Source organism: Hordeum vulgare, chromosome 1H (assembly GCF_904849725.1).
Source record: "Hordeum vulgare subsp. vulgare chromosome 1H, MorexV3_pseudomolecules_assembly, whole genome shotgun sequence".
Classification (NCBI taxonomy): domain Eukaryota; kingdom Viridiplantae; phylum Streptophyta; class Magnoliopsida; order Poales; family Poaceae; genus Hordeum; species Hordeum vulgare.
Window position 1 is genome coordinate 490225022 of NC_058518.1, and position 16715 is coordinate 490241736.

The following is a 16715-nucleotide window of genomic DNA, read 5'->3' on the forward strand; positions in this document are numbered from 1 at the left end:
ATTCAAATACATCATATTCAATGATTTAACTCATAATTCAAATTCAAACATGCATATACTTTATCCAAAAGCCACCCAATCAATCAAGTTTATTATAAAACCAGCACATAGCATGTCTTATGTTGTGGACCAATCCCATGCAGCCATGCTACACGAACTAAAGCACTCCCATGCTCAGCATCACCGTCACCACCACCATGACCACGGCCTAAAACACGACCACCACCATCACCATAATCATATGTGCCAACGGAGGAGGTCAGGGGCGGACCAAAGATGGAGGAGAAGACGTGGAAGAGGCATCAACATGGACAACTTCTTCCGCTTTGATGATGTCTCATCTATGGCCTTACCCGCCGGCATCGGCTTCGCCGTCCGCTTGCCATCGATTGGAGTAATGAGAGGATGGGTGATGCTAGTATTAGTGGAGGGTGCGACAGACTGTACGATCGTTTTCGTCCTAAGCATCTTCCTTGGCATGGGTAGTGGACCGTCCATCAACTCTGGCGGCATAGTGCCGGCGCGGTGGCGGACGCGGTCGGCTTACAGTTCCATTCCCGTCGGATCGAAGCCTCCGGTTGATGTGGCGACAACATTGGGAGGTGGAGGCGGGAAGAGGAGGACCGAAGTTCGGGAGATTGGGGAAGGAATATTTTGCTGATAAGTGTTGGCCCATATGTGAGGGTGGCGGTCTTGGATGCGATGAACACTTTATTTCACAAGAATTGGCTTATGGGATGTGTTCCAGTCCACACTGGACCCATCTCCTTGTAAGCCCGGTGATACGTGACTTGTAGTAGTAGCCTCCCCAAGTAGGGGCAATAGCACTTGAGGACTTCTTTGTTGGTGGTGCTCCACTGAGTATCGAGTCATGATTTCCAGGGTAAAAACCCAAGGTGTGGCTTTTATTGGTTGTGTCTGGTAGTGAACTTGTTGAAAGCATTGTTTTTGGAACGCGGTCTTTCTCCAGGATGAAAACCTAAATCTTTGATCGAAAAATGACAAAGCTTCTACGTTGTTTCCTTTCTGGAGGCGTTGCTTTTGGAGAACCTCCTTTGTAGTATGCGTGTTGTCTTTGATGATGGTTAGAGTGCTGCTAGTGTGAGTGTTGATTACCATGGCAAGGTTTTTTTCCTTTCTTTTTTTCATTTCTTTTTTGGCTGTATGCATCCTAGATGTTTTTAGGCATTTTGTTGGTACAAAGACTGGGTGTGATTGATATATGCTTGATATTAATATATTCCCTTTCTCGAAAAAATAAGAGGGTGAAGGTGGGGTTTGCTTAACTCCTCAATATTTTGGGGAGGACTAGATGCAGCTTAACTCCTCACAATCAAATCTTTTGAGGAGTTAGTTCTTTTTTAGAGTTCAGTCAGAGATTCTCTTATAGATACCATAAACTTGGTTGGGCAATACGAAATACTACCGTCTCATACCAAGTTAAGACGCACCATGGGAGAACATATATTTGGAGGCCGAGCTTCATGGAGCTCAATTTTTTTGAAAAAATCAAAATTCAATTTTTTTGGTTTCAAAAAAGTTTGGAAAAAATGTGAAAAAGAAGGGTGTTATGTGTATGTGTGTAAATTTTTAGGATAAAATACCTTAAAATACGATTTGCACAGAAAAGACAAATTCATGGTCTGAAATAATGAATAATATCATGTGTTAAAAAGCCTCAAATTTTCCTTTTTTATACATGCCTTATTTCAATGTTTTTTTCTGAAAATTTACACACATGTGTGTTACGCCTTCACTTATGTATGTATTTTTCAGAATTTTTTGAAATATAAATATGAATTTTCGTGAAGTTTGGATTTCAAATTTAAAGGCCATCATGGAGGCCGAGCTCCAAAAGCAATTTTCGGGCACCATGGTTACTTTATAAGAGGGTAAAATTACATAATATGAAATTGACGAGGCACTCATCCACCAAAGTAATCATACCAATGTAGGAGTACGTGAAATGACGTGTCTTGATGTGGAAACAAGTCATCTTTTGGAGGAAGAAAGCCTCCTCGGTCTACTTCAGAGATGCTGGATGTGTCATATGATGCCATCGATCTACGACGGTAGAGCGCCCTCCCGCCCCTCTCAAATGGTCACACTCACTTGAGAGCTCAGATGAAAACGCACGATTGGACCAACAATAGAACCCGACGTCATCGACTCTAGCGTACCCAAGGCAGTCCCAAGGCCATCAGGCTCGTCGAGCAGCTCGCGGCGAGGTAGTGAGACAACATTGTGTATGTGTCCATTAGGGTCTCCATGTTCCCCGTGTGTGCACGTTTATTGGGATTGTCGTGGACAACGAAGAGGAGAAGAGCAACGCAAAGTGTTTTTTTTTACCAGAACCGGTAGCTACTGGTGATCTTCCCACCAACGAGGTGCTGCCACATCTAAAGTTGTGGGACCATGCACATATGTGTATGAAAGTATTCATTGCAAAAAATCTATTGTATTCCTGATTTTAATCTATCAATGTCAGAATGATGTAGTACATTTTAACAGGAACAGTAAGCATGCATGCAGAATCTCTCCTCTCACACACACACATAAATCCATCCATTTTGTCTTTCTTTAACTTTTGTATATGGACATTATCTCTAACACTAATTTTTTATTAGTGAATTTTTTATATATATTCAAATTCCTGAACATGTGATATGTAGAACAAGACCAATTTTAAATATATTTACATAATTTCAAGTTTTTATATTTCAATCATATCAAAACTTAAATTTCACTTATTTCAAATTTACTTATTCAAAATTAGTTTCACAACTTGTTTCAAACATGTGAAATGAGCAAAATATGTTTTATGAAGCGAGCAAAATATGTTTTTTAAACATGTGAAATCTGCTTTTCATACACACGACACATTTTTTATATGAAATACGTGAAACTTGTTATTTTAGGAATTTGAAACTAGGCTTTTAAAACATGTGAAACTAGCTATTTCAAAGTTTTATAAAATGAGTGAAATCAGTTTATAAATGAGTGAAATTGATTTTTTACTTGATTTTTTGTTGAAATAAGTCTTTTTAATTCGATGAAACCAATGATTTGGAATAAGTGGAATTGAATTTTTACATGACTTTTTGTTGGAATAAGTTTCTTTAATGCTAAATTTCAATATGTTACTTTTCTAAAATATTGAACTTTGTTTATTCCAGTGTATGAAATGATGTGAAACTGGTTACTGCAAAATGTGAAACTTATATTTGTCTAATAACTGAAACATATTTCACTCAAGTTATTTGAATTTCAAGAAAATCAGTTTTGTAATCAGTGAAATATCATATTTCAATAGAGTTTTTGAGTGAAATATCATATTTCAATAGAGTTTTTGAGTGAAATAGATTTAAACTAGGTGAAATATAGTATTCTGAAACTACTGAATTGTGAAACTGTCTGCAATGCATTCTTAAATGAATGAAATGGTAAAATTCAAACTAGGAAGACTGTATCCGAGATTGATCTTGTTTTAAAGGCCTTGTCACTCTGAACTCAAAAATATAAAAAAATTCAAAACTGCATATTTACTTTACAAGTTATCATCCTTTCAAAATGCCACATAAAAAAATAAAGTGCAAGTATTTAGGGCGTGCATGCAGCCGTCCTCCATCCGTGCTCTCTCACCGTGCCACCTCATACAAGGTACTGTTGTGGTCCCCGTACAGTGGGACTCACGTTAGTATTCATGAGTAGGTATTAGCCGTATATGAAAATGTATTGCCCACATGAATCTTTCCATCTTTATACGTTCAAGGCCTGCACAAATCTGAATGCTACAACCAACGATGGATGCAATACTGGTACATACCGGCCTCGGTATAAAAAACTTCTTCGAGAAGAGCAACCACTTCATTTCTAGACTCTGATAAGACAGATGGGAGGTTAGCCCCTATGTGCACCTTTGCATCCCTAGGCTTGGACTAGGTGTTTGCTAATTTGCTAAATAATGGAATCACAGTTCTCATTGCAATAGAATTTGATGATAGAATATTACATTTCTGGTTTATGATGGTTCAGTAGCTTGTACTATTGCTCCAAAGTCAATATAAGTATAAAAATTTCTACAATTTGGATGATATCCAAGCATCTACTTGGTTTGAAAGTTGGAAAATTGCGATCGTAATACTTGACAATACATACTAGTTTGAATATGATTGAGGTCATCAGCTGATGATAATTCCAGTTCGGGATGGAGACGAAAATACATGTCTCCATCTAAGAGCAAGGCATGAGTACCCAAGCTATTAGCTTGTGTTGAACTAACACTCTGTACATATTGTGAAATCTAAATACAAGTGCATGAAGATTTACGTGTCAGTTTTAGGGCTATAGTGCACTATGTTGTCCTCTTGCAGTTGTTTGTTATGTGCAGACAAATCCATGTTTTGGGATGTTCCAAAGGTCCTTATTAGAACTTCTCCATGTCTACTCGACCATTGCTTCTACTTTGGGTTTATCGAATCGACGTTCCTGAATAATGAGGAAAGCTTAGATATCAGAATATTAGACAATACATCAAGATCGTGCTACTAAGATATGTTGTTTTTCCCAAGTTAAGAATGAACGTGTATCTCTATGCTAAGTAACCTAAATAGCTAATGGTGTATCAATCTTGTGTAACAAATTCAGACACTTTTGACTTTTTGTGATTTTTAGGATTTTTATCTACTGGACGCAAAAGTTTCAGTTTTTCAACATGATTAAAACAAGTAACACCCCACATGATCCCAAAGGCTTTACTTGGCACAAACATTAAATAAAATACAAAAACACAATTATAACAGTAGCATAATTGTGCAAACACTCAAGAATAGAAAGCAAAAGTGAAAATACATTTTGTTCATTGGGTTGCCTCCCAACAAGCTCTTTCTTTATAGCCATTAAGATAGGGTTGAAATTGTATTGATGCTCACATGAAAGATAGTAGTTGAAACACAAAGAGAGCATCATGTAGCATAAGACAAACACATTTAAGTCTAACATACTACATATGCATAGGCATCTCATAAGCAAACAAATTATCAAGAAAAGAAATATCTAACATATGCATGGAAGAAGAAAGAAACAATAGCAATCTCAACATGAAGAGAGATAATTTAGTAACATAAATATTTTTATAACCATATTTCCACTCTCATAATAATTACAAGTAGGATCATATTCAAATTCAACAACATAGCTATCACATAAAATATTCTCTTCATGATCCACATGCATAAAAGTCTTATAATCTTCCAAGGCGGTGGGATTAACATTAACCAAAGTCGTGACCTCTCCAAACCCACTTTTGTTAAAAAAAATCATGAGATAGATAATTCTCCAAAATAGCGGGATCATTATTACCTAAGTTGACACTCTTCCAACCCCACTTTCAATACTACTGCAAACATTATTATCAATATCATATTCATCACGATGATTAAATAAATTTTCAAGATCATAAGAAGCATCATCCCAATCATGTTCATTACAATGAGTAGTGGACATGAAAAAATTGCGATCCCCAAGCTTGTAGTTTTGCATATTATTAGCACAATTGACATTAATATGATTTATAATAACATCATTGCAGTCATGCTTTTCATTTAAGGAGATATCATGAATCACTTTATAAATTTCTTCTTGTAGCTTCATCACAATATTCAGATTCACGACTTTCAAGCAAAACTTCACAAAAACAATCAAGAGCACTCGAGTCACTAGCAATTGGTTCAACATAATTAGATCTTGTAAAAATATTTGCAAGCGGATGAGGATCCATATTTATTTACTTCTCCTGTTTATTTTTCTGTTTTCGAGTGTTGTCTTGAAGGCAATAGAAGCAAGCAAGAAAAAAGCAAACGGAAAGAAGGCAAATAAAAAGGCAATTTTTTTTAAGTTGGGGAGAAGAAAATGAGCGGAAAATGGCAAATAATGTAATTGCAAGAAGATGAGAGTTGTGTGTAGGAACCTGATAGATCTTGACTTGATCTCCGCCGGCAACGATGCCAGAAATCTTGCTACTCCTCGCTGATGTGTTGGTTTCTCTCCAAGCTTAAAGGGTGATGTAGCACATCGACGACAAGTATTTTCCTTAGTTAAGAAACTAAAGCATCAATCTAGTAGGAAGATTCACAAGACTATGTAAGCAGCACCTGCACACAAATATCATATCCTCGCAACCCAACGCATGGAGGGGTTGTCAATCCCTCGTGGGTAAAGTAAGGATAGACTGATAGATGCAAATAAGAGTGATAGCAAATAGAATGCAACAAGGTATTTTTGGGTTTTTTGATAATATAGATCTGAAAACAAAAGAACAAATAAAGTAGAAACACAAATAGCAAAGTAGAGATTGCAAATAGATGATTTGAAGTAGATCCCGGGGCCGTAGGTTTCACTAGTGGTTTCTCCCGAGAAAATAGTAAACTATGGGTAGACAAATTACTGTTGGGAAATAGATTGAAAAGAAAAATAATTATCATGATATTCAAGACAATGATCATGTATACATGCATCACGTCCAAGACAAGTAGACCGACTTCTGTCTGCATCTACTTCTATTACTCTACACATCGACCGCTATCCATCATGCATCTAGTGTATTGAGTTCATGAAGAAACGGAGTAATGTCTTAAGAATGATGACATGATTTAGACAAGATCTATTCATGTAGGAATAGACCCCGTAGTTTAATCCTTGATAGCAACGATACATGCGTGTCATATCTCTTTTTGTCACTGAGACTGAGCATCGCAAGATCGAACCCATCACAAAGCACCTCTTCCAATTGCAAGATCAAAGATCAAGTTGGCCAGATAAAAACCAAATGTGAGAGAAGAAATACGAGGCTATAATAATCAAGCATGAATATTTTTTTCATAGATCTAATCATAAACTCATAATTCATCGGATCCCAAAAAAGACACCGCAAAAGAAAGAGTTACATCATATGTATCTCCAAGATACCATTATATTAAGAAACAAAGCGAGAGAGAAATCCATCTAGCTACTGCCTACGGGCCCGTAGGTCTGATATGAACTACTCACGCATCATCAGAGGAGAACCAATGAGGATGGTGAACCCCTCTGTGACCGTGTTCCTTTCCGGAACGGGCTCTATATTGGATTTCGTGGCTCCGGAACTTGCGGCGGCTGAAACAATTTTTCGTCCACTTCTCTAGGATTTTCTGAATATTAGGGTGTTTATAGATCTCACAGGCGATGGAGGACGTGCCCGAGGGCCTCACTAGACACCAGACCGCGCTAGGGGCCTCTGGTGCGCCCTGATGTCTAGTGCCCCCCTGGGCCTCATCTGTTGTTCATTCTTGGCTCCCAAGTTTCCTTCTTGTCCAAAAAAATCTCTGTAAAGTTTCATGGCATTTGGACCTCATCTCATATGGATTTGCTACCAAGGAAAAAAGTTGTAAAAAATAGCAAGTGGCACTAGCCACTATGTCAATAGGTTAGTCCCCAAAATGATATAAAGTTGCTATAAAATGATCATAAAACATCCAAGAATGATAATATAACAACATGGAACAATAAAAAATTATAGATACGTTGGAGACATATCAGGGCCAAGCATCAAGTATGGCAAAGTCATAGCAACATCAATCTCCGAACATAGTGGATACTAGGGATCAAGCCCTAACAAAACTAACTCGATTACATGATGAATCTCATCCAGCTCTTCACCAACAAGCAATCCTACGAAGGGATTAATCACTCTTGGAGGAGAGCATCATGGAATTAGCGATGAAGGAGGGTTGGTAATGACGAAGACCGAAGATCCCCCACTCCGGAGCCCCAAACGGACTCCAGATTTGGTCTCCCGACGAAGAACAGGAGGTGGCGGCGGCTCCGTATCGTGAAACGCGATGAAACTAATTTTCTTATTTTTTCCTTCAAAAATAGGATTTTATAGCGCTCGAATTAGGGTCAGCGGAGCCCCGTGGGCCCACTAGACACCAGGCCGCGCCAAGGGGGCTGGTGCGCCCTGGTGCCTAGTGGGCGCCTCGGGCCTTTCCTCTCGTGAGTCTTGGTTCGAGTATTTTTCATTTATTTCTAAAAAATCTCCAAAATTGTAAATTCCATTTCGAGAACTTTTATTTGTGAAAAAGAACACCATGATAGTTCTGGTGAAAACAGCGTCAGTCCGGATTAGTTTCATTCAAATCATGTAATTGGAATCCAAAACAAAAACAAAAGCGTTACAAAAAGTAGATACGATAGAGACGTATAAAAAACTCGAGAAATTTATATGGAGGTTATGTTTAATGACGATGATTGGGAGTTAGCAACACGTGTCGAGGGTCTCACATACTCCGCCCATTGTTAAATTTTATTTATCAAACATGCGATTTTTTTATTTGTAGCGATGAACGAAACAACCAATCTAATGCCCTATGTTATTCACACTATCATACATGCAAGACGCGAAAATAATTTGACAACGACATCTTACCATCTTGGCAGCAGTGTTCAGCAGGAGACAACCAAGATGAACGCACCGAGGGATCGGGGGAACCACGTCGGTACGTTGCGATGCCCTGTGTATGACGGACGTGTATACTTATTTTCCCAGCACACATTTTAGATAGGTCCATCCTAGATGTACTCCAACTTGTGTCACCCACACACCGCTGCCATGCGCAAAACGCAAGATTGACCAGAAAGCTTGTTAAGGAGACTCGGAGAGTGGCTATCGACGAAAACGTGTAGCACGAGATGTCTACTTATACTCTTCCCAAAATAAATGTCTCGAATTTGATACAACTTTATACTAAAGATAGTATAAAACTAAGTCATTTGTTTTGAGACGAAGGAAGTATCTTCTGTGTCAAATATATGCACATGAAATATCTGATTGTTGTGCTCATCTAGATGTCTAGAGGTTACCATCTTTGAAGAATGGTATTCTCTCTACTGTTTTTGTGGAATGATAATTTCAGAATAATATTGATTAAGCAAGGTATGATGATTTGAAAATAACATTGGTTAAGTGAGGAGCAATGGTTTCAAAATAACATTAATTGAGCGATGTATTGCACCTTTGCGATTCGTCTCAAATAATCTCTACCCGTAAAAGGGACACATTAAGCAGTGACAATGATCTTCATGCCTTGCTAGCAGTGACCTAGAAAACTGCATATGAAGAACGCTTTTCCACTAGGGGCGAGCTTGATATGGTCATTGCCGGAGTTGTAGGTCCCTGACGGGCCACGGACCTTGCATGAGTTGTAGTCACCTTCTCCCACCTTCTCCCACCAAAGGCAAATTTTGTGTGCCTCTGGGATCTGGTGGGGGATTGCTGAAATATTATCTATTTTGGGCCAGCCCAATAATAATTTCATAAATTCATAATAAATCCTAGAGGCCCACACAACCCATTCATGCAAGGCAAGAGGTGGAAAAGTTTAGTCCCACATTGGTAGTTTAGTGGGAGTTGGACCTCCTTATAAGGGAGGATGCTTCCACACATGTATGAGCTTGAGAACAAGAGAGACATGCACGCCCGCTCCTCGTCACGACGCAGGTTGCGTGAATGAGCCGAGCCGAACTAAATTTTTGCCGTGCACGACTGGTATAAAAGGGAGGTCGCTCCTCTCTAGAGAGATACATCAGAACTTCCTCTCGCCACCGGTTCCATTCTCTGTGCTGGTGCTACATTCCATTCTCTCGCCACCGGTTCCATTCTCCTCTAGGCCTATGAAACTCCGTCTCTTCGAGTCCTTTACGGAAGAAGGGCGATAAGGTTTTTGAGGATCACTCAACACAACTAGTGACTTCCATCACGGACATTGACGACCACTTTCCGGACGACGACTTCTTCCCCGACATCGACCACCTCTTCGGTAACATGGCTACTGACAACGCCAACACGAACCCTATTGCTGCTGCAACTCAGTACATGCTCATCTTCCTTTCGTTTGAGTTCCTGTCGTAACTTCTTGCTCTAGTTTCTCTTCTTGATATGTTCTGTTTCTATTCATCTTTTTAGATGCCTTCTTGCATGTATAGAACGGCTCTATATATGTATCTTCTAGATCATATGTGCACATGCCTTTTGATGTCTCATCTTTATATTACCTGGCTTGTTTCATCTCTATTATGATAGTCATGTTTTATCTACCTTCTTTGTTAATAAAATCCTATAGTAAATTGTTCATATTTTCAACAGAGGTTATGTTCATATTTTATTTGTAGCGATGAAAGAAATAGCCAATCTAATGCCCTATGTTATTCACACTATCACACAAGCAAGGCGAGAAAATAATTTGACAATGGCATCTTGCCATCTTGGCAGCAGTGTTCAGCACGCGACAACCAAGATGAACGCACCGAGGGGTCGGGGAACCACGTCGGCACGTTGCGATGCCGTGTGTATGACGGACATGTATAATTCTTTTCCCACCACACATTTTAGATAGGTCCATCCTAGATTTACTCCAACTTGTCTCACCCATGCACTGCTGCCATGCGCAAAACGCAAGATTGACCAGAAAGCTTGTTAAGGGGACTCGGAGTGTGGCTATCAACGAAAACGTGTAGCACGAGATGTCTACTTATACTCTTTCCAAAATAAATGTCTCGAATTTAATACAACTTTATACTAAAGATACTACAAATTTGAGTCATTTATTTTGAGACGAAAGGAGTATCTTCTGTGTCAAATATATGCACATGAAATATCTGATTGTTGTGTTCATCTCGATGTTTGGAGGTTACCATCTTTGAAGAATGGTATTCTCTCTACTCTTTATGTGGAATGATAATTTCAGAATAAGATTGATTAAGCAAGGTACTATGATTTCAAAATAACATTAATTGAGCGATGTATTGCACTTTTGCGATTCGTCTCAAATAATCTCTACCCCTAAAAGGGACACATTAAGTAGTGACAACGATCTTCATGCCTTGGTGGCAGTGACCTGGAAAACTGTAGATGAAGAACGCTTTGCCACCGGGGCGAGCTTGATATGGTCATTGCCGGAGGTGTAGATCCTTGACGGGCCATAGTCCTTGCATGAGTTGTAGTCACCTGATACATCTCCGTCGTATCTAATTTTCCGAACTCTTTTGCCCTTGGTTTGGACTCTAATTTGCATGATTTGAATGAAACTAACCCGGACTAACGTTGTTTTGAGCATAATTGCCATGGTGTTGTTTTTGTGCAGAAATAAAAGTTGTCGGAATGTCCTGAAAATTTACGAAGATTTTTTCTGGAATAAAAGAAAAATACTGTGCAAAGATCCACCGGAGGAGGTGGGCCACAAGCCCACAGGCCGCGGCCACCCCCCTGGCCGCGCCGTGAGGGCTTGTGGGGCCCACGTGGCTCCACTGCCCCCAAACTCAGCTCTAGATCTTCCGTCTCGCCCGGGAAAAAATAAGAGAGAAGGTTTCATCACATTTTACGATACGGAGGTGCCGCCACTTCCTGTTCTTCATCTGGAGGGCAGATCTGGAGTCCGTTTTGGGGTCCGGAGAGGGGAAATCGTCGCCATCGTCATCATCAACCTTTCTCCATCGTCAATTCCATGATGCTCTTCATCGTTCGTGAGTAATCTCATCATAGGCTTGCTGGACGATGATGAGTTGGATGGGATCTATCATGTAATCGAGTTAGTTTTGACGGGGATTGATCCCTAGTATCCACTATGTTCTAGATTGATGTTGCTACTACTTGGCTATGCTTAATGCTTGTCACTAGGGCCCGAGTGCCATGATTTCAGATCTGAACCTATTATGTTGTCGCCAATATATGTGTGTTTTAGATCCTATCTTGCAAGTTGTAGTCACCTACTATGTGTTATGACCCGGCAACCCCGGAGTGACAATAGCCGGAACCACTCCCGGAGATGACCATAGTATGAGGAGTTCATGTATTCACGAAGTGTTAATGCGTTGGTCCGGTTCTTTATTAAAAGGAGAACCTTAATATCCCGTAGTTTCCATTAGGACCCCGCTGCCACGGGAGGGATGGACAATAGATGTCATGCAAGTTCTTTTTCCTAAGCACGTATGACTACATACGGAATACATGCCTACATTAGATTGACGAACGGGAGCTAGTTATTTATCTCTCCGTGTTATAGCTGTTACATGATGAATCACATCTGTCATACTCATCCATCACCGATCCAATGCCTACGAGTCTTTTACTACTGGTCCTTGCTACGTTACTTTGTCTAGGCTTGTCCCTTTCTACAAAAGGGATTGGGCCACTTTGCTGCTACTATTGCTACTGTTGTTCCTTGCTACTTCTGTGTTACTTGTTGCAAGATCTTTTCCGACACTGTTGTCGGGGAAGAATAGTTACCCGCTCACGTGCAACCTACTGGCGCCTTTGATACAACAGTTAGGAATAGTCTGCCGTCAACAGATCGTTTCTCGCACCGTTGCTATCATACTACTTTGCTACTGATACTTTGCTTGCAGACACTAATCTTTTAGGTGTGGTTGAATCTGACAAACTCAACTGCTAAATACTTGAGAATATTCTTTCGCTTCTCCTTTGGCGAACCAGCAAATTTGGGCTGAATACTCTACCCTCGAAAACTGTTGCGATCCCCTATACTTGTGGTTATCATCACTTGATACATCCCGAATGTATCTATAATTTATGTTCGTTCCATGATCTTTTGGATGACATTGTTATATGTTTTACTATACTTTTATACCTTTTTACACATATTTGGAGTAACCTACTAACTAAGTGCACCCAGTGCTAGTTTCTGTCTGCTGATGTCTTTTTTGCAGGGACTTTTATCCCAATTTACAGAGCCCAAAAAATCCCAAGAAAAATATATAAAAATCAGCGTGACGGAAGCTTCACGAGCACCAAAGGTGGGCCAGAGGGGAGCCAGGGCCTGCCTAGACGGCCACCCTGCGCGGCCTCCCTCCTGGCCATGCCACCAGGTCGCCTGGGTGGGGCCCACCTCCTCTGGTGCCCTCCTTCGGCCTATATTTACCTCTCCGATAGAAAACGCTTACAACAGATCCAGAATCGCGAATTTCTCCACCGTTCCGCCACCGCAGCACTTCCGAGATCGGGAGCACCAGAAGATCTCTTCCCGGCACCCTGCTGGAGGGAGGATTGACCTCTGGGAGCTTCTCCACCATCATGGACGCTTCCCGGACGTGCCGTGAGTAGTCTTCCTTGGACCATGAGTCCATGACCAGTAGCTATATGATGTCTTCTCTCCAATCTTGGGCTTCAATGTTTAGCCCTTGTGAGCTGCCCTACATGATCAAGGCATCTATGTAAATTACCTGTTGTTGCTATGCTTGGTTTGGTGGGATCCGATGGATTATGAGATTATGTTCAGATTGTGATGAGTTATATATTTGGTTCTCCTTTTATATTATGTTCTTGAGTAATTCATGCATGTTCTCCGTTGCTTTTTATTGCTTTGGCCAAGTAGTAGATTGTAACTCCAAGAGGGAGCGTTATGCATGATTGTGGGTGCATGCCCCCTGATGTCTAGCTTGAGTGACATAAACATGAGACTAGGGGATGTGTTGTTGCCACCGGGGAAAAAACAAGGTGCTTGTGACCACGGTTGCAAGGATTGTTTACCTTACGCAAAATTCATTAATGCAGTTGTCCGTTGCTTTGAGTTTACACTTTGGGTGGGGCTCGCAACTTAATACCAGCGAGATGTTCTGGATAGATATCTCAAGGTGGATGATTAGAGAGTAGATGCTCATGGATAAACGGTCTACTTGTCTTGGCGTACTGCCCATTACTTTTGAGCATCTAACTTTCTTGTAGCATGATTAGCATTACGGTGCGTTTATAATTTTGTCAATTACCCAACTGTAATTTGTTTATCCATCATAGTTGTTTATCGCCTTTTGGGAGAGAGACACCACTAGTGAACATCATGGAACTCCGGTCAATATTACTGTTAGAATAAAACGCTAATGCAAGATCATAGACGACACACCGAGGCACGATATTTGTTAACGAGGTTCACCGATACGGCTATATCCCCGGGGCATGACTACGGGCGCTCCTCCCCAAGATACCGCAACACCGGCCGCCCGGGCGCCGGCACAAGTCGTCGTATCCCCCGCAATCCTATTGCTATCCGATCATCATAGGTTACAACGTGTGGTGCCCCTAGATATATAAGAGGCCTAGGATACAATGTGTCTGACTCCTACACGACTCGTACCTATCCACACCAATTACAACTCCAAGTCCACGTAACCCCTTGATACGTCTCAAACGTATCTATACTTTTTTATGGTCGCACGCTCTTATCTTGTCTTCTTTGGTTGTTTTATGTACCTTTTATATCTTTTTTGGGACTAACTTATTAATTCAGTGCCAAGTGCCAGTTCCTGTTTTTTCCGTGTTTTTGACTCTTTTCATATCTGATTTTGGAATGAAGTCCAAACGGAAGAAAACCCCCAAAATGATTTTTTCCCGAACGGAAGAAGACCAGGGGGCTTTTGGGCCAAGCCAGGTGGGCTCCAGGGAGCCCACAAGCCCCCACTCCGCCACCAAGGGGAGGCGGCGGTGGGCAGGCTTGTGGCCTCCCTGGCCGCCCCTGACCTAGGTCTTTGGCCTATAAATTCCCAAATATTCCGCAAAAAATTAGGGGAGCCTCGAAAATACTTTTCCGCCGCCACAAGCTTCCGTTTCTGCGAGATCTCATCTGAAGACCCTTCCCGGCGCCCTGCCGAAGGGGCCTTTGGAGTTGGAGGGCTTCTTCATCATCATCATCGCCCCTCCAATGACTCATGAGTAGTTCACTTCAGACCTACGGGTCCGTAGTTAGTAGCTAGATGGCTTCTTCTCTCTCTTGGATCTTCAATACAAAGTTCTCCATGATCTTCATGGATATCTATCCGATGTAATCTTCTTTGGCGGTGTGTTTGTCGAGATCCGATGAATTGTGGATTTGTGATCAGATTATCTATGATATATATTTGAGTCTTTGCTGATTTCTTATATGCATGATTTGATATCCTTGTAAGTCTCTCCGAGTCTTGGGTTTTGTTTGGCCAACTAGATCTATGATTCTTGCAATGGGAGAAGTGCTTGGTTTTGGGTTCTGCCATGTGGTGACCTTTCCGAGTGACAGTAGGGGCAGCAAGGCACACATCAAGTAGTTGCCATCAAGGGTAAAAGGATGGGGTTTTTATCATTGGTTTGAGATTATCCCTCTACATCATGTCATCTTGCTTAAGGCATTACTCTGTTCTTATGGACTTAATACACTAGATGCATGCTGGATAGCGGTCGACGTGTGGAGTAATAGTAGTAGATGCAGACAGTATCGGTCTACTTGTTTCGGACGTGATGCCTATAGATATAATCATTGCATAGATATCGTCACGACTTTGCGCGGTTCTATCAATTGCTCGACAGTGATTTGTTCACCCACCGTCTACTTGCTTTCATGAGAGAAGCCACTAGTAAACACTACGGCCCCCGGGTCTATTCAAATCCATCTTTTACACCTCCGCTTTTACTTTGCTTTGTTACTTTGTTGCTTTCAGTTCTCACTTGGCAAACAATCTATAAGGGATTGACAACCCCTTTATAGCGTTGGGTGCAAGCTTTTGTGTTTGTGGAGGATCTTGAGATACTCTTCCGTCGGATTGATACCTTGGTTCTCAAACTGAGGGAAATACTTAACGTCGCTATGCTACATCACCCTTCCCGCTTCGAGGGAACACCAACGCAAGGCTCCAAGGTCACGGGGGAAATCCTTTGCATACTTGCCTAGGAAGTCCCTTAAGGCGTAGCCGCAGCTGAAGGATTCCTGGTGCCGTCGACACAACTATTTCTGGCGCCGTTGCCAGGGATACACATCAAACATCACCCCTTGCGTACACAATATTCGACACAAATATAACAAACTCCACCTTGGCGAATATTCTCCACCACCTAGAAGTCGTCCATGCGTCGAGCCTCCATGTACTCCAGATTTGGGTTGTCTTCTTTGTAGCTTACTTAGAGCTACCCGACGGGTCTAACCCGCCGCCACCCTGAGACTCCACTGCTACTCCTGCAGCTCCACCCTTCATGACTCCACCTGCAATAGTGCTCCCTTGCAACTTGTAAAGATGCGAAGCCGTCCTCTCTCCTATCATCACGCTCATCCCATCTTCTATGATTTCCATGGTCTTCTTATCCCGATCACAACGGAATTCCATACCACCATCATGAAGAACACCAAGCGAAATTAGATTCCTCCTTAGCCCTGGCACATACCTGACTCCCTGAAGCATCCGCTCAACTCCGTCAAACATCTTGATTTTGATGTCACCTATTCCAGCAACACGATAACCAGTGTTATCGCCCACATAGGCGAAACCAAAATCACCAGACTTGTACGAAGAGAACCACTCCCTGTTGGGCGTCGCATGAAAAGAGCAAGCTGAATCCAACATCCATGCTTCAGTTTTAGTTGACCGTCTGTCTGATACTACGAGAGCATCACTACTGCTGTCTGAGTCACCACCATTAGTAGACAGGTTAGCACTAGCCTCACCCTTCAGTTCTGGGCATTCCCTTTTTATATGTCCCCATTCCTTGCACTTGTAGCACTGCACATTTTTCTTCTTTTTCTTCTCCGCCTCTTGTCCCTTCCTGAGCTGATAACCTTTAACTGCCAACCCCAAACCTTGAGTACTATCCCTTTCAGCAGCATTCTTTTGCTTCCTCAACTCATGTCCAAGCAATGCTGCCGTGATTT